Raw genomic sequence first — 23395 nt, 5'->3', positions numbered from 1 at the left:
GGGGCGTCGCGGGCGGGCGGGACTCACGTCTCTGGCTCTTGCGGCAAGTGCGTGTCGGACGTGAGGGCTCAGAGTCCCGGGTTTGCACAGGCTTGTTCCCTGGCTGCTGGAACCGGTCCTGGGGCTCCTCAGATTGCCTCTCCCATTTCCCTTCGGGGAGCGGGAGCAAACTTCGCATAGGCCTGGTTCTGAGCTTTGTCGCCAGCGAAACGCCGCGGGCATGGAGGGGCGGGAGGTGAGCGCGTGCGTGGCGGCTCGTCCTTGGGAGGCGGCGAGTGCGGTGGGAACACACGCCCGGGCGGCGGAGCTGCTAAGCTTACCATCTATTCCGCTGCCCTGGCGATTAGCCGCCACGAACGTGTGCAGTTTGGTCTCCTTTGAGTTCCTTGCTGAAGTTTACACTCCAGTGGGAACAGTGGTCTCTAGAGATGCGACGTCATACAGTCAGGGAGGTTTAAAGAATATCAGAGGCCTGTGGCAGCCAGTTTCTGGGGACAGGGCTCCTGGTTTGTTCATGGGGCAGATAATCAGTAAATACTGTTGAACTGATGGAAAACGTTGACGATTGCATTGTGGAGGTATCTGTGACTAAATCGGAGTTTAACAAGGCAAACTGCTAAGTACTGTAGCATACAGGTAGGTACTAAAATGCCATAGACTGAGTATTTTGAAAATCATATGAGTTAAGCCTTGTTGGAAACAGTTCCAAATGATAACTTAGAAATTCCATATCTTGATTTTTTGGTAGCTTTTGCTACTTGAAGGTGCATATTGTGTTGATCCTGGCATTTCCTTGAACACTTATTTGTGCTCTTGTGCTCAGTAGGAACCCAATAATGGTAAATGAAGAAAGACGAAACTGCTGCAATAACTGGGGAGCTTCAAAGATAAGCTCAGGAACTCATTTAGGATTATTAAAATTAAAGAGCCCTTCTGACTAATATGAAGGTAAACCAAAAGTCATTAAGAACTTCGATTGTGTAAATCCAAAATCCAACAACTGCAAAGACCAAAGATTAGTCATTCCTGAAGGGGATTCATACACTTAAATGCTAGCTAACTTGATTATTGCCAGAAAATGAGAAAAAGGGTCAGGCAAATCTGAGTGGAAGTTCTAGATTGGCAACATGTTAGCTATGAACTTGAGTTTAACTTCTCAAAATGTCATTTTTTCACTTTTAAAACAGGGGTGACAGTTGTGATCATTAATGAGGAAACATGTAGAGTGTTAGCTATTGTGTGAAAAGCAGACTTTGCCCTCTAGGAGCTTATGTGGTAAGTATATGCACCTATTAAAACAATTACTGTTAGACATGATGATGGGTATAAAGTCATATAGCTAATAAGGATCAGAGTTCCAGGATCTTAAAGTAGGAATTTTGTTTCCACAGCAGGTAAATTTTAGAAGTAGAAATGGAATTGTATTTTTATATCTACTGAACTCATTGCTCTTAATATTTTATATAATATTATTTAGAGTTTAGATAAATTCTGGGATGACTGATCTTCATAGGTAATTTAAGGTAAGTTAGGTAATGCACTTCCTCTGCAACTACGACTATGTGGAAGATATATGCTTGCCTTCTAAAATCTTTCTCTTGAGACTATTATGCATTATTTGACATAATTGTCATTGGTCTGACCCAATTTGAAGTGACCTTAAATTTGAAGGAGAATGAAAGTTTCATCTTTTGACAAAAGTATAACAACCCTTTTAGTTTGGGTTAAAGGAGAAAGTGTAAGCAGAGCCAAGAGAGGATGTCATAGAAATTAAACAACAGCACTGACAGTTATTTTCTCAATTCCAAAATAATGCATCATTTTTTAAAATAAAATTTTTATTGACATTGGTTATATAAATGGTCTGACTTTCAGTCAAGTCTATTAGTATTTGATTGAAATGGTGAGCTATGACTCAGGTTCAGATGTAATCATTTTTTGTTGAAATTTTTTAAAGAGTTGGTTGAGTTCATAAACAGGCCTTACTTCCTCATTTTTTTGAAACAAAGCGCAGAATTCTTGCTCTTTTCTATCCCTCAGGTTTATGTAGTGCCTAACAGCCCTTGCCTGGCTTGGGGTGTTACAATAGGTCTGCATTTGGTGTGGCAGGCCTTTAATGAAATTAGTGGAATGGATAGAGTTTTTCCCCAGGTAATCATAACTTCAGATTATTGCTTTATAAGAGAGATAAAGTGTAAATGTTTAGGAAAGATTTAAAACAACATATTCTAAAATTTTTTTGAAAGACTTAGACTGTTAGTTATTAAAGGGACCTTAAAAATCATCTAGTTCACTTTTTGTGCAGATAGTGATTTTGAGAATTTAAGTGAATGATTTAAATGCCCCAGGCAGAACCCAAATAACTGAACCTTCCTGAGAACCAGCTCCAGGTCATGGGGTCAGACCAGTTAGTATTGCAGTGCAACTTAAAATGAGAAACCTTTAATAAAAATTTTCAGCCTTTTGATTCATATCCTGGTATGATTTAAGCAGTTATGTAATGTGAACAGTGCTATTAATGTTGGACTTTATTGAAATAAGCTCTATTTTAGCATCAGGGCCATAAGAAAAATAAAAACAAGGTAATTTGCAAATAAAAATTTGTCACAAGAGCTATAGTATGGCCTTATTTTTTATTTTTATTTATATATTTTTTTGTACTGGGGATTGAACCCAGGGGCACTTAACCACTGAGTCACATCCCTAGCCCAGTTTTGTATTTCATTTAGAGACAGGGTCTCACTGAGTTGCTTAGGGCCTTGCTAAATTGCTGAGGCTGGCCTTGAACTGGTGGTCCTCCTGCTGCAGCTTCCCAAGAACTGGTGATCCTCCTGCTGCAACTTCCTGAGTCGCTGGGATCACAGGCTTGTACCACTGTGCCTGGCAATTTTGATCTATTTTTAAGTAAATCTGTTACAGTGGATAATATTAAACTGTTTCAGTTTGTCCTGTATCATGTATATACAAATTCAAGAATCTGAAACTCTAGTACACTATGCCTTTATTCTTTTGTGCACTGCTTAAATACTTGACTGTTTGAGTTTAAAAACTCAAAACTCCCTTATTTGTTAGGAAGTTATTTATTTTTGGGGCTCTGGCAAGGAACAGAACGTGGAATTTGTTCCATAGTGAGATGTTTTTAAGATTCACATCAATGACCTCAGTCTCATTCTGAGAAACTTTAATTCTTGCAAATTAGAACACATTACAAGCTTAATGTAATAACCAGGGACTTCTGTTTGTGCCATTTTATTCATGGTTTCATTGCCTCTTTGTGTGAGGAATTCTTTTTCTGATTAGTAGGTAGATACCCAGAATCTTGGTAAATGTTGATAAATATCTGAAACAGGTGAGTCATGGGGAGAGTGTGCTGGCAAGCACTTTGCCACTGAACTACATCCCCAGACCAGGAAACTTTTAAAAAGGAAATTGTTCCACTACACTTTATTCCATATCATGTTATAAGAAAACAATGACAAATATTAAATTTTTTATAATGTAGACAGTATAATTGTTAACAAATATGTGAGATTATTATTTCATTCTCTTTACTGTGTATCATTTGAAATCTAATTGGTGCAGAAGACTTTAAAAATGATTTGGGTTCTCAAGTATCAGATCAACTCACCCATTGTTTATAGAAAGAAAGGCAGTGTAGGAAGTGTCTTGCCAGCCTTGCTCTTGTCCTCTCTTCAGAGAATTTCTGTAACTGCTCATGCTCCAAGTAGCTATCTAAACACCATCATATCAACTGCAAGAGAAATAGGCTTCTAAAGTCAGATGTCTATTTAGGCAAAGGCCCAACCTAAAGGTACCTTGCCCTGTTCTTGGCATCCTTTTAAAATACTATGCTATCTTTGTTGACCTATGTTTAAAACAAATGTTAGGTCTTTCGAGATGATTGGTAATATCTACAGGTATTTTTAAACCAGAGTTAGGAGTCACCATCAGCAATTATTGAGCACATATTGTGCTGGGTATCTGTACTGGACTCACCTGCTTTGAAATAATTTGTAATATGAGTAGGTCAAAGGGATGGATATATAGACCCAGCAAAGAGATTCTGTAAGTGCTTTGAATGGAATTTCAGTTAGATATCACAGTAAGTGGAGCAGTTCAAAGGCTTCTTGGGACTTGAACTTTAAAGGGCTCTGAAGAATAACTAGAATTCAATTAAATTGGGAGAGAATTTCTGAAGGAGCAAACTGGGCAGAATGGAGGTAGACTATGAAATTGTAACTCTGTTGACAGGGAGTAGGAAAAGGAAAATCTTTGTGGCTAGAGTCAGAATAATGGAAAATAGACTTGAGTATCAGTTGGGGGAACCTTAAATGCTAATTAAAGAACTTGGACAGTATTCTATCAGGTGTCCCTTGAAGGTTCTGAAGCCAGGATGTTGACAAGAAGAGTACATTTGAGGTTCTTGGTAGTGGAGTAAAATGAATTAGATCTGTCAGTTCTCATGAGAGACAGTTTGACATTTCTTAAGACCATAGACTCTAAAGCTTGCTTTGCTTTTGTGTGATCCCAAACAAGTTATTTAATCATTCTGTGTCTCAGTTTCTTCATATATATATATTACTAGGACCTACCTGATAAAACTCTTGGGAGTGATATCTAAAACCCTAACATTGCCTGGCACATATTAAGTGTCTTATATGCCCTTCAGTAGATGAATGGATAAAGAAATTGTAGTATATATACACAATGGAATGTTATTCAGCCATAAAGAAGAATAAAATTATGGTATTTGCAGGTAAATGGATGGAGTTGGAGAATATCATACTAGGTGAGATAAACCAATCCAAAGCCTATGATAGTGAAAGACATCATTCAACTATGTCATATTTCAGTTCCTCTGTGAGATAAACCAATCCAAAGGCTGAATGTTTTCTCTGGTAAGTGGATGATGATACATAATGGGGGTGGGAGGTAAGGGATGAATGGAGGAAGGATAGATTATCTAGAGGGAAATGAGGTGGGGGGAAGGAAAGATAATGGAATGAGACAAATATCATTACCCTATGTATATGTACATTTATGATTACACAAACTGTGTGACTCTACTTCAAGTACAACCAAAGAAATGAAAAGTTGTATTCCCCCCCTCAAATAAAAGTGCCTTATGTATTAATCATTATATTTGGCAAGGGTGATTTGTACATTCCTTTAGTTAACCCATAAAGATTCAGTAGTTTCATTTTGTGTGTGAGTGTGTATGTGTGTATACATTGCACGTGAGCTTTACATTTGAAAATGTCTTGGTGACTGAGGATTTCCTTAAAAATCATAAATGTAAGATGCTCACAACTAATATGGTATATACTTTAGCAAAGAAAGAAGCAAAGAGTAGGTGCTTTTATCTCTACATAGTCTCCTATTTTTATATCACTGGTTTCAGTCAACCATGTAAAATATTTTTTCATTAATAACCAGAGTAACAGTAGGATTTATGTGTTCATGTAATAGTGAACAAAAACATGTTTAAATATTTTAGTCTTGTATTGATTTTTCCACTGATGCACTTAGTATGACTTGTCATTGTTCAGGGCAGTAGACTTACCAAGTACCATTGAGAAAAAATAAGGAGTGGAAAGGGCCCTGGCTTGGGACCCCAGGATTGCCACCATACATGAGGTCAAAAGACATGAATTTGAATACCAGTTTGAGTGCCGATTAGCATTATGACTTGCACAGGTTATGTAGCTTCTTGGAACCTCAAATTTTTTTCTCAGCAATATCTGGGTATTAATAAATAAATACCTTATAGGATTGGGTTGAGAGATCTAAAGGCCCTTTTTATTATACCTATTGCACCACCAACAGGGTGGTGTAACAGTATGTTAGTTCCCTCTCCAGGCAGCCTCCTTCCTCTTGCTGCTGTGTCTCTAAGCAGTAACCAGCAATGCAACCTCAGGAAAACCACTTTTCTCTAGACCTTCAAGTTTCCTTACCCCTGTTCAAAGTCAGTCTCTGTTCAACCTGTTCTTCCCTTCCCCTGATTTCACCACCAACCCTCTTCTCTGAGTCCTTTGAGAAATTATCTCAACTTCCTCCCCTTTTGCCTCTACTTGTATACTTACATGTGCCCTCTTCAGTCATTTCTTGTGGTCTTGGGTATCCTCTTCCCTCTGCACATCATATATTCCCAACTTTGGAGAAAAAAAGTAGTACGTATTATCTCAACCTCTCCCCCTACACCCACCATTAACCAAGCCCAGTGGTTCTTGTTCCTATCACTTCCAAGCCTATGATAGTGAAGGACATCATTCAACTGTGTCATATTTCAGTTTCTCTGTACATATCCTGTGTGACCTCTGTCATATTGGCATTAGGAATCTTATTTGGCACCTATGTTCTCATTCTCCAATCTGGCCATTCTTAGTCTTTGTTACTGAATTAATTTCCTTTGGTGTGTTCCAGGATTCTGCTCACTCTCTTTCCTTCTTACCCTCTTTTTTCTTGGAGTGATCTCGTGTACCTTTATGGGGTTTTATTTTCATCTGTATGCTGATATTCTCTTTGCTATACTTCTTGCGTGAGTTCCAAAGCTATTTACTTGTGTGTTGGACATCTCCATCTTGGAATTCCAAGACAAGTCCATAACAAACCAAATTAATTATCTCTCTCCTTCCCTCTGATTGGGATAACCCTTTCCCCAAAGCCTGCACTTTTTCCTAAATTCCCTGACTTGGTTGGTGAAACTGCTATCAACCCCATTCATCAAATACAAAACCTATGTAGATCCCTGATGCCACACTCTCCTTTCTCCACATCTAACCAGTGACACCTGTGCAGAGAACCAAATGATGAGGGGGAAACCCTATAAAATTTAGGGGCAGATTTATGACTATGATGATACTGCCTTCAATTTCATAGTACGTTCTTACCAGACTGGACCAGATTTGCAATTTTCATAAGCATTGATGCTGAGAGGGTCATTTGAATAGGAAAGCACTTATATAAACACTGCCTAAGAAAGACATTTGCATTATTTTAGGATTGACACCGATGGTTTTGATGGCAGTATTTTCAAACAACAAGCTGTGAGGTTGTCACTTCAAAATGGATCTTGGATACATCCCAGCTCCTCAAATTCCTGTAGAGAGGATGGACAGGTGGGGTTCTGACTTTTCCTGACTAAACTGAAGCTCTCCTGCTTCTTTTACATTTCAATTCAGGACAAACAACACAACCATGTCTTAAATCTACATAATTTTCTATCATATTAGTTATTAAATATGTTTTCAATAGACACCAAGACAGAATTTGATCTTTTTAGTATTCAGTTTTGTATGGGACATATCCTGATTTTTAAAAATTAGAAAGTTTATAACTATGTAATCTAAATAATAAGATTGCTTTATTTATAATCTGTATTTGTACAGGTTCAAAAAAACATTGATTGCTGGAAGCAAAAGCTGTCTATCGACCACAGGCAAAGAGCTCTATCCAGTGGAAAGGATAAATATGATTTGCTACCTAGGCTCCCTGGCTTGTTGCTGTCACTTGGCCTTACGTTGAGCACTGTGGTTATGCATGGGCTTTGGGTTACAAGCACCCTGGCAGCAGAACCCCTACCGTATCTCCCACAGAGCCTGCTGGCGTCCTGCACACAGAAGGCCTCCATGCAACACTGGTTGAATGCTGTAGGCTGCCTCTTTGCAGAGGCAAGTGACTGAGTACAGTGACAGTGACACTGGCTGCATTCATAGCTTCACCCTGCAGTGGTCTTTAAACCTCCTGATCACCCACCACCTACCGTCTTCCATCCAGACCCCTCTTGAATACTTTTTTCTCCCACTGTATCCCAACAATGACAGCATGATTTTTATGGTCTGCTAATCCTCCAAATGAGCTACTTTTCCGGGAGACGCTGCCATACTCAATGATACTGCAAATAAGTTTTTATTGACTGATCTCCAAGCTCTCCAAGCCATTCTGCCCTCATGCTGATTACGAGGTACCATCTGTTTGTCTTGACAGCTTAATGAATTGAGGGCTCATAAATGTAGCTGACATCTAAATTAGATCCAAATCACAGTAAGGACAGGGTAATGGTCTCCTTTTCCAGAGATGAATGAGCAATTACTTTTATAGCTCTAGGAGAAAAATGAATTATGCAAACAGATACTTCACCCAAATTGGTGGCCCTCAGTGACTCTTCCTATGCTAATGGTTTTGCTGGGAACAGGAAACTATCTGCCCTGTTTCAGGGAAAATCAGAAAAAGATCTCTCTGCCTGACCTAAGCAAATCAATATTCAAGTACTAACCACTGATGTCCTTCAGTTACCCTGCTTTATGATGGTGAGAGATTTTTAGGGGTTATGAGTATTAAATAATGGTCTAGTAAAATGAGCCAATATCTTTGGTCTGTTGCTGAGTACAATATTGCTGACCAGAGGGAAATCATTAGGCATAATGAGAATGGACTGAGTGTACTGTGCAGCTTATGATTTCTCTAGAAATTGTGTGGGCTGTTGCTTAAGGACAATTTACTAGTAGTTTCAAAAGGCTCATTACCATTTCTGGCTATTGTCCTCTTATGGGTAACCAGGACCTGGAATCCTTGTGACCTATGGGCTGAGTTGTTCCTGTCCTGCATCTTATTTGGGTATAATATCCAATAGAAGCAAGCAGAATTATCACCAGACCTCTTGGTGGGAACTGAATCAAACCAAAACACCAAGAATACTTGTCACCTAAAATGAAATTTGTTTGCAGCAAGTAAGGAAAAGACAGGGAATCATTTCCAAAGCTGTGACTCCCCAAAGCTAGAACAAACTTATTTTATTTGGACAGGAATGTATATTCCCAAGGAGGAAAGGCATCACATGGGCAGGATGATCCTGTGCAACTCAGTTTGACAGCATGCTCATTTATATTTTCCATGAAAACAAGACTTCAGCTCTTTACCGGGTACAGATTTTTGGTATTATAATGAAGTAAAGTTTGCCTCTTGGTCATTGGTGCATGCTCCTTAGGGTAGCTTATGGAATATCTGAAAAACATCTTTTAGGAGATTTTTTAGAAAAACTATTTTAGAGCACAGGGAATGGAATGGAAGACAGTTGCATGCTGCCTTCCCAAGCTACATCTTGTTTTTCTTAGGCTGCTGGTGGTGAGAAGCCTCATCCTGTTTTGTCAGGCTGCCCTTTAGCTCACAGAAGCACACACAGCTATGCAAATACCTGCTGTACAACACCAGCTCTTGCTCAGAACTGAGCCTTCTTTAGGTATGTTAGTAGGCACTTGATACACATAGACGAGGTATGTCTGGTCATTAAAACTACTTACCAAATAAGTACAACTACTCCCACTTAACACAGGAGGAAACAAGTTCAGCTTGGTTAAGAAACTTTCTGGGGTTCCATGGAGGCAGAGGGAGGATTCAAACCCAGTCCTTTTTAGCTCATGCTCTTTCTGGAACACTCTTGTCTCTGTCCTTTCTTTTCCCTGACTATCCTTATGTTGTTCTTTTCTTTCTTATGATTCTTTTTTTAATGTTCAATTTCCCCTGTCAGAACACTGATAAGTCATTTTTATTTAGGAATATATTTATGTACAAATACTTTCATATTGGTATGTTTATATATTTTATATTTATAAATGAAATAAACCCCCCAAGTGGTAATAGTAGTTTAATCCGAGTAGGAGAATACTTTGCAATTCTCATTTTGTTCTATTTTTTTATATTTATTAAATGAAATTTGTTACTGAGATCAGAAAACAATTTTTAAAACTTTTCACAAGCTTTTAACTTCATATACTGCTGCCTGAATGTAACCTTTTCCTGATCTCCAAGCTAATCCTTTCTTTTCCTTGTTTGAAACACATGCCTTTCCCTAGCACTTAGTATTTTTCTGGGTCATTTTTAGTGTTTTGCTTTGTATTCTGTGTAACTTCAATTACTCTAGGCCCATCAAGAGAAGAGTCAGAGGCACAGCAAACAATAAAAATGCTGGCAGAATAGTTGTTACTTTGAGGGGCTAGGGTGTAGCTCAGTGGTAGAGTACTTGTCTAGCATGCATGAAGCCTGGGTTCAAGTTCCAGCACCAATAAAAAAGTTCTTTCTCTAGTCATACTCAGCCTCCTGCATTGTGATAGCATGTTCTTTTTAGCTCATGCTTTTTCTGGAACACTCTTGTCTCTATATCCTTTCCTTGCCTATCTTTATGTTCTTTTTTACCTTATGATTTTTTTTAAGGTTCAATTTCCCCTGTCAGAACACTGATCAATCATATTTGTTTAGGAATATATTTATGCACATGTACTTTCATATAGTCTTACCTGGGACTTTCCCACTGTGTCCTTTGCACCCCAAACTTGTGTTTCTTCCCATGGCTTGAAAGTTGTGCCCTCCATGGAGCTGATCCTGTGACACGAGTCAAACGTGCCCACTTGGTATTTGTCTTTGCATGATTGTTGTCCCTCTCCCATCACTTGGGCTGGGCTAGGTCTTGTTATTCCACCAGGCCCACCACATCCCACCTTGTCTCTGTTCTTTTCACTTTTGTAAAGAGGAAGGACTATCTTTTCCCACCCAGATTGTACTTTTTTAAAAGTTATCTCTTGCCCTTTGAGTGTCATGAGTGAGCTGTGCCATTAACATATCAGAATTTATTGAATAACAGTAAATTCACAAGCTCTTATCAGTTTCATCAGCTTTGATTCCCCAAGTACTTATGGCTCACTTTGATAGCCCTGAGCAGGGTGATCACAAGTTCTTTTGTTCTGTTCCTGCCTTAATTACTAACATCTATGATGCTTAAGTCACACATCACACTTTATACAAATGATCTATAGGTAACAAAATGGATAAGAAAGGGTTAACAGTGGCCACAGAGTTCAAAGAAGAACTAAAAGCAAAGGCAAAGCAAAATAACTTGTTTAATTATAGTTCAGATTAGCTTTTATTTGTGATTTATGAATCAGAGAAACCTCTTTTCTACAAAATAAAATGAAAGCTTCCACCAAACAATGGCAGAATAATGGGTTTTGTAAGCTGAAAGCAAAAAAAAATCCTGATTGGTTAATTTTAGGTTTTTTTTTTTTTTGTAAAGGTTGAAGAAGAGGGGACTTGTTCTCTCAGGTAGGCTGGAATCTACCATTTTCAGGGAAAAAAATTACTGGTCTGTTTTGGGGTCTATTTCTTTAAAAGTTTCAGTGTGATGATGTGGCATTTGGCACGAGTGACTCCATTTTGGTTTGGTTTGGTCTGTTGGGGCTGAGTGTAAGAGCTCAGTCCAAAACAATACCCTTCTATAATTTTTGTTTAACAGTCCTAAATTAGGTCAGGATTCAGAGTAATCTGGTGTAATCTCTCCTCCTCATTTGGGGCCCCAGAAAGGGTTTATGAGTGTTGACTCTTCTGTCTGGTAAATCAAGGTGTGACTTTCATTTTATAATCTCTCCAGTCATTCTCTTCCCAGGGAGGCCTGTATGGGACTCCGAGAACTGGAAGTCTGGTGGTTTGCCCCAACACACCCAATACTTAGGTTGGCAAACAGAACCAACCCGCTTTTGGCTCTCAGCCCTAAGTTGCCCCATTAGCTTCGAAACCCTAGAAGAGGAGCTGAGCTCTATTCAGCTTTGTATACTCTGAAGCAGTTAGCACAGGTACATAGTTGGCAATGACCCCCCCACCCCCAAACTTACTGTTTTTTTTTTTTTTTTTTTTTGAGATGGGGGTCTCCATATGTTGCCCAGGCTGGGCTTGAACTCATCATCCTGTTGCATCCTCTCGAGTAGCTGGGTTACAGATGTGACCCACTGTGCCCAGGCCCCATAAACCTGCAAAATGAATTACTAAAAATCTATTGACTTTATACTCTGTTTTTCTTTCTTAACATGATTACAGTGAGCAACAAAATATAATTAGTACCACTATGTTCTACGCTAAGTATTTATTACTGTGATTCTGATCCTATGACTTGAGTCTGAAATAATTATATATAAAAATTCACCCATCTAAAGTGTAAAATTCAGTGGTTTTTAATATATTGACAGAATTGTGCAATCACTACCAATATCTAATTCTGGGACATTTTTTTATATACCAAACACAAGTGATACCCATTAGCTGTCACTCCTCATTGCTGTCCTCATGCTTGCCCCTGGCAAGCACTGTTTTATTTCTCTGTGTATTTGCCTATTCTGGACATTTCATATAAAAGCGATAACATAATATGTGGGCTTTTATATCTGGTTTCTTTTATTTTGCATGATGTTTTCAAGATTCATCTGTGCTGTAGTATGTATTATTGCTTTAACTGTCTTAATCATATTCTACTGCAAGGATATGCCACATTTTGTTTCTCTTCATCAGTTGATGGACATTGTATCCACTTTTGGCTATTATGAATGATGTTAGGAGCATTCACATACACTTTTTTCTGGGGACATTGATTTCACTTTTCTTGGGCATATACCCAGGTGGATGACATTTGAAATTTTCAGGAACTGCCAAATTGTTTTCCAAAGTGGTTACAACATTTTACATTTTCAGTAGCACTGTGTAAGGAGGTTCCAGTTTCTCTGTCCTCACCAACACTTGTAATTCTTTCTTTTTTAATGATAGCCATTTCAGTGTGTATGAAGTAGTATCTCATTGTGATTTTGATTTGTATTTCCCTATGAATTTACTTTACATTATTTTAGTTCTTTTAAATGTATGAGACTTGTTATGTGGTCTCTCCTGTAAAATGTTCCATATGCCCTTGAGCAAAACATGTATTCCGCTGTTGTTGGATTTGACTCTTTTTACTTATATGAGTTTTTAGGTGTTCACTTTTCACTTGGTAAACACTATTCATCCTTGGAGACCCAGGTCCAAAGAATTTCTTTTGTTAGGTCTTTCTTAATCCATCTCACCATGGATTAAGAAAGTAATGTACAGTTTCCTCAGTTGAACTTCGTCACTTGCCTGTACTCATAACTGTGTCATAACCTTTTTTACACGTCAGTCTTTCTAAACTCTGATATTAGGGTTTCTTTGTGCAGGGTCCATTTCTGAACGCTGTCTGAAGCCTTGTGTCTGTTGGCAGCTTTGAAGCATGCTGCTGAATGCATGAAGAATCTAGTGGTCATGGAACCTCTTAAACGTCGATCCCCTGCAACACAGGCTCCGTACTGTGGAGACTGGAGCAGAAGAAAGGCAGGGCTTTCCTCCTCTGGGAGACCTACAGTCAGTCCTGAAGGCAAGATATCTACACAGAAAACCTTAAGAAAGGATTTGACAGAGTGCCAGATGGGGGCCCTAGGAGTTTGGCTTGTCTACTTCATCTTTCTCCCTTTGCATTTGAAAGAGACTTGTGAGGTAGGAATGACCTTCAGGACTCCTGATGTCGAGCCATCAGTTGTGTAGGATCCTCTGGCGTCTGTTGATCAGCCTCCACTTGGACACTCTGACCCAGAGGAGAGGCCCCAGCACTCCTCGCCGGGACTTGATGATGGTTGTCTGCCAACTTTGGGCAATGAGGGAAAGGCAGATTGCCTTTGAGATGTAATATGCCCTTCAATATTCTCCATAAAAGAAGCTATAAACCTGAAAGAATGTGTGTAGAGTCAGTAGGGAAAGGAAAGTTCTGGTCATAAGCTCTAACCCTGTTGAGATAGGTCAAAGGATGCTTATATTACATTTCAGTTCCAGATGAGGAAATCAGATTGGGCTCACCTGAGATGGTTGTGTGTGTGTATGTGGGGGAAGCCAAAGGAATTATTTTCAAAGCCTGTTTCTCCTACAGCCCACCTGTATGTGAGTTCTGTCAGGTCTGAGGGCACAAGATCTAGAGGGGTGATTCATCTAACATGCCTGCTAGATACCTTACTCTTTCTAATTTGGTACATAGACTGATGATTTCTGGACTAATTGGGGGATCCCTGGTGGTTTCTTACCAGAACAGTGTGAGGAAGAAGGTGATCAAGCTAGATTTAAACTCTTTCCTTTAATAACCTCTGAAAATAGAATTATATTATAAAGAACAATACCTCCACTTTTAGTGGTACCCATTTAATAAAGCAGGAAAACAATACAAGCAGTGACTCACAGTTATATAGAACAGTGGACTAAATGGTCATGGTCACATTTATTGACAGCTAGTTGAGGGCAGAACACTGCTGGGAGAGGGGAACATCAAGCAGACTGATATTGGAAGGAATTAGAGCACTAGAAGAGGCTCAGAGTGGGTCTCCTGGTACAGGATGGATTTGAGCAGGTTGGAAGAATGGGTGAACTTTGCATGGAGAGAAAGGGAGAACACAGGGGTCAGTGGGAGGGCCACAGAGTTTGGCATGAGTAAGATGCACATTTCATGGATGCAAAGTACACAGAAGGTGGCAAACTTGGACTTTGGTAGAGGTAAGGCACATGTTCACATAGGCGTGTCAACTTCCAAACAAGATTAGCTCACTTAGTACAAATGATCCATATGACTGTGCTCCAGGCAATGGCCCCTTGCGAGCTGATGACTAAGGCAATCAACCTATGACTTTTCAAATTCTCTTCCTAAGGAGGTCAGGGGAGAAAAGGGGAGAGAGGTGGGCCAGGAATAATGGGCAATTCTGGGTGGGCCCAGGTGAGTCACCTTCCCCAGCGCTGATACCAGGAGGCCAGCCCCAGGACTCTTGCTTCTGCTTCTCATTCTCCTCACCAACCCCCCGACACCCCGTCCCAGTTGTCACCTCTCCCATGCTTTGACTCCCAGATGGGGCTCTGGAGAAACTCATTTTATAGAGACTGTGACCCAAGAGGACAGGGGACAGCTTTTTCCTAATCATGAAGGTTTCAGGATCGAACCTAGAAGGGCCTGTTGACCACCAGCACCCTTGCATCTACACTCTGTCTTCTGCCCCGTGACTTTTTTTTTTTTTTTGAGTTTTCTCATCCTGACATTTGAGAGGCAAAAGAGACACAGATTAGAACATGGGGAAACTTAAAGGGACTGTTCTTTGACTGCAAAATATTCCAGGGAACGTGTAGAAGTGGGAGGAGTTTGAGGCTGTGGGTCATCCATTTCTCTAAGAGAAGATGAGCCTCTGCAATCCAGGTTTGGGTCACATGTTCTAAAACTTAAGCTCTGAACCAACAAACACTGTGACTCTTGTGTAGATCTCTAATATTGTACTGAAAAAGTACTGGAACTTCTTTTTAGATCTTTTTTCTTTTATTTCAGTATCCACTTTCATATGCCCTTTTTTTTTTTTAAAGTTAAACTTACAACAGGGCCCATATATCTCTCCCTGCTGAGTATGTTGAGTTCTTATTTTTCCTGCCTGAATGTCCCAACACTTCTACTCCTCCAGTGACGATGTAGCAATCTTAGAGATCTTAAATTGTGATTAGGAAAAAGTGAGATTTCAGTGTCTAAAGAATTGGGTGCTGCTCTCCAACCTCTGACTAACGTGTAATCTCCTTTCTGCAATGCTTCCTTAAAGGTGGCCAAATCTTGTTCTAAAATGTACACCCACCTCTCCCCCAGATTCAGAATAGCCAACAAAATATGGAGCAACAGCACCTCTCAGAGGAGCGGAGCTGTAATGCAGGACAAAAGGTACCCACCTGCTGAGATGTGGTGTAAGGTCTCTTTTGTGTCCTTCCTGCCTCCCACTACTGGTGACCTGGTGTTTAAGTTCTATCCCTTGACTGTTTTTCTTTTCTCAAAGGTTCTGTTTCAGACAAACATCAAATACAGGAGCTGTTGGTCTTGGACAGTCTGAACTCTCTTGTACCCCTCTTCTTTTGGACTCTGTAAAATCAGATGCATTCTGTTTTCCTTTAGGCCCAATAGATGTCTATGAGCAGACCCATCTACATTAAGAAGGGAAGTCTAACCTCCCCCAAGCCAGTTAATTCTAATGTTTTTGTTCTTATTCTGTAATATTTGGATTGGTGTACCAGAGATGACTCATAACTGGTGGCTTTCTGAAAGTGATCCTGGGACTATAATTTCCTGAAATGTTTAAGGCAAACAAAAACAAAAAAGGAAACTCTCATCATGATCAGATGAATTCAGAGATCTATGAGGAGACAAGACTTAAACAGTAAAAGATGAAATTCGTCACTGCCACCTACACCTAAGAGTAGTCCCCAAACTTCACTAAGGATATTGGGGAAATTCTTCTGAGGGCAAAGCCTTTTATGGACCTGTTAAGACACCCAAGAATGAAAAAAATCACACCCTCCATCTCTAGAGGAGGTGTGCCTTTTCTAAATTTTCACTATTCTGATTGTGATGAGTGAAAAGCTCTCCCTTGCCTGCTAGCAGAATGTTAAGATTTATCAGCAGGGGACATTGTGGAGGGCAGATTGCTTCTGCTGTTGGCTGGGGAATGCTCTCTAAATTTCGCCTTCCGGGACCCAGTTGTGGGGAGTCCTACTGTCCAGTCATAGCCCAGGTTTCCTGCCTGCCAGCCTCAGCTGCTGAATGGATGGCTGTGGCTGGGGCAACCCAGTAAGCTTCTCTGCGGTCCAGTGGTTGCAGTCACACTCTCCCTAAGAGGTCTGCATCCTAGCCTTGAAAGGAGCTCCTCCCCTTTCATGATAGTGCCTTCCTTAAATATTCTCTGACAGCCTACAGTATTTATTTAGCATTCTTTTATTCCTGTGTAGTAGTTACTTCTCTTTTAATAGTTAACAAGTTAGGAGGCTTCCTGTTCAAACTACTGTGGTACTATCTCCTGACTCTTCTCTCATGGTCCATGGTGCCCAAAATGCAATTATTAGTGTTTAAAAAAAATCCTTTTATTAGGTTTTGTTAAGTTCAAAATCATCTCAACATGTGGAAAACATGGGTCCTTATAATACTAGAAAGTGACCAAAATAATGCAGTACTAGTTTATTCAGTTAGAACCCCTGTTTATGAACTTTGTACTTAGGATTGGTTTTAAATCATCATATGGTTCAATGGCAGTGAAATAAAACTCCCAGAAAACTTTGGAGACTGTGATTCCTGGAGAGAGCCAATTCTCCCCTTTTTCTAAGAGCATATGTACCAAAAAAAAAAAAAAAAAAAAGCAGAAAACCTCCATATTTTAAGGTGTTAGGGCCATTAGCTGTTAGAAATCCATCAAATTAGAATGGAAAAAGCAGCACCAGTCCATCTACTAGATCCAGGAACTGTATCACTACATACTGAATATACAACCAGGTATGACTCCAGACCAGCCCTATCCAACAAAAGTGAGCCACATACCATTTAAAATTCTCTAGTAATCACACTAAAAAGGTTAAAAAAAACAGTGAAATGAATTTTAAAATTGCATTTTATTAACAAAAAATTGAAAATGTCATTTCAAGATGTAAGCAATACAAAAATACTGAGATCTTTTCCATTCTTTTATTTGTATTGTCTTTGAAGTTTGGTATGTATTTGTATTAGTCAGCATTGTATTACTACAATGAAATACCTTAGGAAATTAATTTTATAAAGAGAAAAGGTTTATTTTGACTGATGGTTCTGGAAGTTCAAGTCCAAGATCAGGTGGTCCCATTGGTTTGGGTCTCTAGTGAGGGTGGCACATCACGGCAGGAGTGTGTTGAAGTGAGCAGAGCAGGGCAGGGTCCACTGTTCCCTTCAAGGGCATGTCCCCAGTGATCCAAACCGTAGCAGTGCTTTATACTTGTAGTAAATTCAGACGAATCACTTCTCAAGTTCTCAGTGGCCTGCTAGTGGCTATTATATTGGACAATGTGACTCTAGAATACAATTTAACTGTACATTTTTAATGGGAGTGACAGTCTAGGAGACAGCGTTTTAAAAGAAACTATTACAAAATCAGACTTTATTCTGTAACTTTATTGATCATATTAATATTTATATTTGATGGGGCAGTGACTCAGTGGTAGAGCGCTTGCCCAGCACGTGTGAGGTACTGGGTTTGATCCTCAGCACCACATATAAATAAAGCAAAGGTATTTTGTCCATCAACAACTAAAAATATTGTATTTGAAAACCATTTCTTTGGTTTGTTAGCAATCGTGTATTTTTCTTTTAGGAATCAAGATTTTAAAAATAAAAGTACAAACAATACAAACAAGTACAACACAGAACTTAAGTGGGGACACTGTTGTTAGAATTGAGTTTTAAGTATCATATGTACACTCATCCACACAGATGTACAGATGTGTTACAGCTCTGTCGGCGGCAGTAGCTCAGGAGCAAAATCATTCCATGATTCCACTTTGACTTTAAAATGCTTTTATTCTTTTAAAAGAGTCCTTAGAAAAATGGCAGGTTTCCTGTTTGGGAGCTCGGAGTCCTCTTATGTATCTGCCGGGAAACAAGGATGTTTTAAAACATGGATGTGATTATCTGAAAATGACCCAGGAACCAACCAAAAGACTTATGATCAGTTGAAAACTGATACGTTATGACAGTTGAAGCATCAAAAAGAGAATAATGGCTGTGAAATACATTGAAGCTCTTAAAAGACCTTAGTTCATAAGAATAAGAGAAAAGTGAAAAAAATATCCTAAGAGCCAGGCATAGTGACCTGTGTTGATAGCCAAGTACTCAGGAGGCTGAAGTGGGAGGACTGCTTGAGCCTAGGAGTTGGAGGTCGGCCGGGGCAATATAGTGAGACCCAGTCTTAAAAAAAGAAAAAAAAAAAAAAAAAAAAAAGGTATAAGAGAAGGTAGATGACGTTGCTCAATCCTGTTAATATTAAATTGTTTATTAGTATCATGGAGAATATAGAAACTTAAAAATAGCAGTTAAGAGGCACTTTTTGACTCATGTGGAATATTAGTAGAATGAATCTAAATTCTGATTGAGTCAATCACAGTCAGGTAAGATATCCAAAATCCAGTTGGATCTAATTTTAAGGAGTCTAAGCAGTTATATGGCCCTATGAATATGAAGGAATGTACAGTTTTATACAGTGTTCATACTGAAAAATTAAACACAGACTTTACTATGGACTTTATCTTTTTCAAAGATCTTGAGGTATTTATATATCATTATCTTTAGATATAAATATATTTTTGTATCTTTATGTAGGTACATTTATATATCTTTATATTTCAAATTGATCAACTTGGGTAGGAGCTACAGACTTTTAGGGAGGAAAAAATGAATAATATATAACTTGGATCCAGGGAAGCAGCTTAGATGATCATTCCCTTATTTACATATTTATATAATAGCTTTCTTTTCTAAAGTACTCCAAAGCAAATCTCAGACATCATCATTCCACCCAGTTATTCCCCCCTTGAAGTTATGGAATTATTAATATATAGAGAGAGCCTGGTGTGGCCCATTGGGGTATCAAACAAGATTCTCAGCCTCTTAGACCCTGTCTGCTAGTAAATAGCTTCTGGTATAGAACGGCCGCCTTAGATGAGTGAACATTTTTTAACCTAGAAAGCTTTGGAATAAAATGTAGAAACACTTCAGAGATTTCTTTGTATTAATATTTTATGCATGTTAAGAAGGGACTTTATTCGCTGTTTTATATGTTTATCTTAGAAGGGCAAATTTAGTTGGGCAGAATGTCAATCTGATTTGAAAAGTTTGAACATTTTAGACATTTTTATTTTAAGATGAAGTCTTACTAAATTATTCGTACTGTTGAAACATCTAAATTACTTTTATTTGTAAGCTTAGTGTATTAGATTTATTAATATGAATTACTGCCAAGAAAATTTTGTTTATTAATTTAAAACTGTTGAAGTACCTGAAGAGAAACCCTTGAGATAAAGCAGTCCACCGTGGAAACACGTCCATAAGTGCCCAACCCCTGATCCCCAGCCCCTTGTCACTTTTTTACACATAAACTCTAACCTCCCCCAAGCCAGTTAATTCTAATGTTTTTGTTCTTATTCTGTAATATTTGGATTGGTGTACCAGAGATGACTCATAACTGGTGGCTTATGGAAAGGACTGGCTGGATACCTGTTTGTCCCTTTCATCTAATTATAACCTCCATTGAGGTCTTGCCCCTGCCCATCCAAGCCTGGGCATTTCATTAAAGGACAAAATTAGGTGAAGGAGCATGATGGAATAAGAAATGCTTGGTGTACACCTGGGTTTTCTGAATGTGTGCACTGCCTTGCTTGTGTCACTGGAAGTGTAGGAAAATACAATGTAAGGGCATTGGGGTCTTAGGCGCCATCTGCTGGATCTGAGTAGCCTTGATTTATTCTCTGGGTAGTCTCAGGAGACCCCTACCGGACCCCAGATGTTACTGCAGTCAGAAGAAATTCAGGTATACGATCTGAACCAGAAAATAGCCTGCCATCTAAACAGACTAATGTTCACATTTTGTGGGACAAACTTTTCAACATGTATATAAATCACAAAGGACACATGCCTTAAGAGCTCCAAAGTTGCAGTAAGGTAGAGCAAATTCACAGCATTAAAAATACAAACTGCAATAAACTGGCTTAAAGTGGCCTGAAGCCCTTCCAAAGAACACAATGAACTTGAGCTTCAACTCCACAATCCAGATCCTGGGATTCAGGCCATGTCAACCTACTCATCTAGCTGGTGTTCCAGTAGTTTCATTCCACCCCAAGGGTTTTCTTACTCATGCCTCTTTCTTACTATTAGGTGCTCACTTATGTCCTGGGTACCTCTGCAGCCCAGGCCACCCTAGAATCCCTACAGCACACTATTCTAGCAGGATACTGGATCTATGAAAGGAATTCAAAGAAAGTCCAGGTGGAAAGGGCCCTGTGACTTTCTCTTGACCATGACCCTCCCGTGACATGTGGGGCTTTAGACTGTTCTCAAAATAAAAGTGTAACAAGCCACAAACAGAACAAAGTGAGCCTGGATACAATTCAGAGACCACCAAAGCTCCGTGGCAGCTTAGCCTAGAAAGGAAAGGGGGCTATTGTGTGACATTAAAGATGGACTGAGGGACAGCTGCAGCGTTGTTTCACAGGACTGGTGATACTCCAGAGGAGTGTAAAATGGGAGACGACTGGGCTCATACCAACCATAGTGTTCTTATGTTCTCACCTTGCTTACCTCCGTAATTTACTGTGCCCACAAGTAAGGTCCTTCTTTGCCACTGCTTCCCACCATGTCTTCCTTTCAAATGTCTTGGAGTGATAACCCAGTAAGTGGTGTGCAACAGGTTTGAGCATCTTCCCTAAAATTCTGATTGTTACATATTCTATTCTTGGGACATGATGTGCAAAGCCCCATACACATTCTCCCATCCCTAAAGTGCCTAAGACATGAATCCTCCCTGGCATAGACTGTTTTTGTTAACAACTTTGGGTTACAGAATTCCTCATCTGATAAAGGAGATTTGTATCCAGGAAATAAAAAAAGCTCTTTAAAACTCAATAGGAAGAGCTTGGGAGATAGCTCAGCTGGTAGAGTGCTTGCCTCACAAGCACAAGGCCCTGAGTTCAATCCCCAGTACCGCAAAAAAAAAAAAAAAAAAAAAAAAAAAAAAAAAAAAAAAAAAAAAAAAAAAAAAAGAAAACTCAATAGGAAGAAAAACATGGGTTTATGAGTTTTTCTACCTCTTGTCCTGGGAAATCAGATTGTGAACTTGAGAGACCCATTATAAAACCCATGGGGATTCTTGAACAAGCTCTGTGCATTTAGGGATGCCATTGTGGGCTGACACATTAAGGAATTGTCTCTTGCCTCTGTAAAGGAGAAATAAAATGACTCGTGAACTTGTAATTGTGGGTCAAGGTAGATAGAAAAGGATACCCATAAAATTACAGGGCTATCCCAGGATCTATGTTCCATAAGAGAAGAACCCTCCTTTAGTTGGTCAGGAGATCCTGGACATAGGTGGGCACTCATTAAAAGTTATTAGTTACAAATTAATTATCTAGGTTGCAGGGTGCAATCCTGATGTACCTGTTTCGCTGCTTAGGGATTGCTTGTCATGTTTCGTGAAACAAATCTCCTTCCCACTTTAACTTTTTGAAGGGCTAGACGATGTGAAATTATTGGTAACCCCAAAGGGGATGTTGATAGCCTACTAAATATACACTGTAGCAGAACATTTGTAAATGACAGGAAATAATGAGAGCACCCACTCATCCCCAGAACCTCCTGTCAGTTAAAGTCTGAATGAATAAAACCTTTAACATTTGATTTTCTGTACAGAAACTATAACCATCCTTATAAACCTTCAGTATTTTGCTGGATATAAACCATAACCTTTTTCAAAATGTATTTTGTCAGAACCCTCTTTCAAATAACCTCTTGAAGTTTGCCATTATAAGTTCATGTATCTTAGGCCTGAATATAAAAACAAAAATTATGAAATTTCTAGCAGAAAACAGAAGACAAATCTTTATGACATGAAGGCAAGCCAAGATTTCTCAGATAAGGCACCAAAAGCACAATCCATAAATGAAAAAATAAATTATTTTGACTTCACCAAAATTAAGAGCTTCTAATCTTCAAAAGACATTGTTAAGACAAAACACAAGTCACAGACTAAGGAAACACTTGCAAATCATATATCTGAAAACAACAGTAAAACACTACCTGATTTTATACAAGGGGCAAAATATAAGAAGATATATGGATGGCAAGCAAACATGAAAATACGTTCAACATCACAGTTTGCAAGGAAATGCAAAAGAAAACCATAAGAGATACCACTTCACACTTATTAAGAGTGGCTAAAAGTAAAAAGACTGATAATATCAAGTACTTAGGAGGGTGTGGAGCAATGGAACTCTCATGTGTTGCTAGTGGAAATGCAGGAAGGTGGCGTCCCCTGTGAAAAACAGTTTGGCTGGTTTCTTACACAGCTAAACATACACTTAACATACAACGCAGCTGTTCCATTTCTATGGATTTACTCAACTGAAATGAAAACCCAGGGACCCTCCCCAAGACCTGCACATGAATGTTCATAGCATCTTTATTCCTATCTCTGCCAAAAACAAAAACAAAAACAAAAAAAACCCAAAAAACAAAAAACTAAACATGCCCCTCAATTACAGAATGGATAAGCAAAATGTAGTGCCTCCATAATCGTTGGAGGGAACGTGACTGGGTACAATTACTTTGAAAAATGGTTCTGTAGTATTCACCGAAGTCAAACACCGAACCTAACAGTTGCATTCCTAGGGATATACACAACAGAAAAAGCTCATACAAGAACGCACACAGCAGTATGACTCATAATAACCCTGTCATAAAGAGTCTATAATAACTAATAATGATGCTGGTTTGGACATTTTTCCATGACAACTTTCAATCCCCATCACTCTGCTTTCTCTCTTGCCTACACCTGGACATGCTTCCCATAGGAAGTTCAACCCCCACAAACTTCAGCCTGGACCTTCCTGCCCTCTGCCTGTGACACTACACACACCAGAGCCACTTGCCCCTTCTTTGGCTCAAACCAAACAGCCCGGCTCGAGGGTGGGCCTGCCCTTGAAACCCTCCTGATGAGCATGTGGC

The 23395-nt window shown here is 39.2% G+C and overlaps 1 protein-coding gene across 10 annotated transcripts in view; it reads left to right on the top strand.

Moving 5' to 3' along the window:
* The first annotated feature begins 68 nt into the window (after window positions 1–68).
* Window positions 69–23395, top strand: part of Ackr2 (atypical chemokine receptor 2) — a 53782-nt gene continuing 30455 nt past the window's right edge. Inside the window, exons 1-5 of one of the 10 annotated variants that reach the window (XR_007105935.1) lie at window positions 69–235; window positions 1188–1275; window positions 4757–4898; window positions 11066–11094; window positions 13005–17917. The gene's annotated coding sequence lies outside the window, so the exon portion shown is untranslated. The other 9 variants (XR_007105932.1, XR_007105933.1, XR_007105936.1 and 6 more) reach the window with 9 other exon arrangements.

The sequence above is a fragment of the Sciurus carolinensis genome, chromosome 17 (genome assembly GCF_902686445.1).
Source record: "Sciurus carolinensis chromosome 17, mSciCar1.2, whole genome shotgun sequence".
NCBI lineage: Eukaryota > Metazoa > Chordata > Mammalia > Rodentia > Sciuridae > Sciurus > Sciurus carolinensis.
The sequence above is the reverse complement of the archived record's forward strand: the minus strand, read 5'-3'. Positions and strand labels throughout refer to the sequence as shown.